The sequence below is a fragment of the Canis lupus genome, chromosome 37 (genome assembly GCF_011100685.1).
Source record: "Canis lupus familiaris isolate Mischka breed German Shepherd chromosome 37, alternate assembly UU_Cfam_GSD_1.0, whole genome shotgun sequence".
Taxonomy (NCBI): domain Eukaryota; kingdom Metazoa; phylum Chordata; class Mammalia; order Carnivora; family Canidae; genus Canis; species Canis lupus.
Genome location: NC_049258.1, coordinates 23,075,787 through 23,077,865, shown reverse-complemented (window position 1 = coordinate 23,077,865; position 2,079 = coordinate 23,075,787). Strand labels below are relative to the sequence as shown.

Below are 2,079 nucleotides of genomic sequence, written 5' to 3'. Positions count from 1 at the left end.
GTGGCTTCCCAACAGCTCTCCGTGCAGCCTCTCCATCCTTGCCAGCACATCCTTGCTGAAGTGCCCATCTGACGGCGCTTCTCTCTCCAAACACAGGATTGTCCCACAACTGCCCATCATCATCCATCATGCACCTCACCCTCCAGCCAAACCAAACCTTCCGGAACCTGGTCTGAACCCTGCCCCGCTCCCCGCCTCTTTACTATTCTGTTCTACATCGTCTCCCTGAAACGCCACCAACTCCAGAAGGTGTCCCCGCTCACCGAGACTGAAATTCATGTCGACGTCGATGCCCTTAGAGCTCTTCTTGTGTCCCCTTTGCGGCTGTTCTCACCTTGCAGCTTCCGGCTATTTGTGAACTTCTTCAGGACCAGCAATGTGTTGTCCCAGTCGAACCTTCTGCAGTGCCCAGTGGTGTTCTGGATACAGTGGGTGCTCAGTGCATGTTCACTAAACTGAATTTCAGGCATTAGGAGCCCAGGACACAGGTCTGGGAGTGGGTGTGCATGTGGACCCGCTTGTAGGGTCGCTGGAATACCAAGCCTAAGCACCCCCTCCTGCCAGACATGGTCCTGGATAAGATCCCTGTGTCCCACACAACACTCGGAAGAGCAACGTGCAAGGACAGGGCCACGGGGCTGGGACTAGATGCGGGCCACGGGGTCTCCCTCATGTGAGACTTCCTGGATAAAAGGACACAAAGACACACACACAGCAGCAACCGCCACCGTTTGTAGACTACCTTACACTTTGGTTCACGTTCACATTCTCAACAGACACGTCACAACCGCAGACACTTCACAATTCAGCAGTCTGACCCCTTCTGCTCACACAAGAGGCACACAGTTCCTCCCCGTTGAGTGAGAACATCTAACACACACGTGTGTGCACACTTTTTTTTTTAATGTACAGAGACTAAAATTATTGAGTCCCTTCTGTATTTCAGGTGCTGTCTAGATACCTGATGGACACAAAAACACGCTCCCCAAAGGCCCGCTCACACATGCCTGTGTGTGTCCGACTCAACCCACCTCCTCTCGCTGCACCACCCTGGCTTGTAACTCCGCGCTGGTTCCCTGCAGACCTCATACCCGATCTTGGTGGCTGTTTCGGGTTGAATTGTGTCCCCCCTAAAGCTGGGTTAGAGTCTAACTCCTGGTACTTCACGACGTGACCTCATTTGGGAATCGGGTTGTGGCTGAGCAGTTAGGTCCTCCTGAAGGACGGGAGGCTCCTAATCCAGTGGCTGGCTCCTTATAAAGAGATGCTCTCAGAAATGCATACAGCGGCCCGGCATGGGAAGGTGTGCAAGACGTGTGCCTGCTGGGCACAGGGATAGACCTGCGTGCGTAGTGAGTATGCGTGTGTGTGGGTCTGTGTGCACGCATGTGCTGCGCCTGTAACATCAAGGAACTGTTTTGCCCTTCTTCCTTCACACACACACACACACACACACACACACACACACACACTCTATACCTTTCATTTCTGAAACTTCCAAGCGTCTTCTTGGCCTAAACGATAAATACAAGTCATGTCCTCTCTTGCCTCCCCTTGCCTGTGGGCCCGTAGCCCTTTAAGGGTGGTGATTAAATCCCTGTGAGGACACTAACCAAAATAAAAGGCACCTAACCCTGAAGGTGTTGAAGGATCCAGGGCCCACAGAGCTGGAAACAGGGGAGGGACGTCTTTAAACCAAGGAGCCAAGTGACACATTGTGATGTGACCAACCTGCTGAGGTTCCAAGACTTGAGACACGTAATGCACACACGTCTCTCTGCCCATCTAGAGCTCGAGCTGCCTTTGTCTTAGGGAGCTTCCTATTCCTCGTCTTCCCCAACACTCCTCAAGAGGCGGCTGTGCCTTCTGGGGGAGGAAGCAGATGGCGTGTTGGGTGACGCCCCCTGGGTACAGAGCAAGGTAAGGACAGGGATGGAGGTGTTCCTCCGAATGTCGTCACTGATCCACGTAGGGCTGGGGTGTCCATTTGTAGGACAGGGTATTTTAAAACCAGAAAGATGCTGGTGTAAAGGAAGAAGAGAGAATTGGGGAGGCTGGTAATAGGGACTATTTACTGTG

At 52.9% G+C, this 2,079-nt stretch overlaps 1 long non-coding RNA gene across 1 annotated transcript; it reads right to left on the bottom strand.

Annotated features, from left to right (window-relative positions):
- Window positions 1-263: 263 nt before the first annotated feature.
- On the bottom strand, window positions 264-1,863 carry LOC119867900. The gene is made up of 2 exons (XR_005384977.1): window positions 1,732-1,863; window positions 264-419 (listed from the first exon to the last, which is right to left on the bottom strand). It is a non-coding gene; the product is annotated as an uncharacterized LOC119867900 (long non-coding RNA).
- Between the last annotated feature and the right edge of the window lie 216 nt (window positions 1,864-2,079).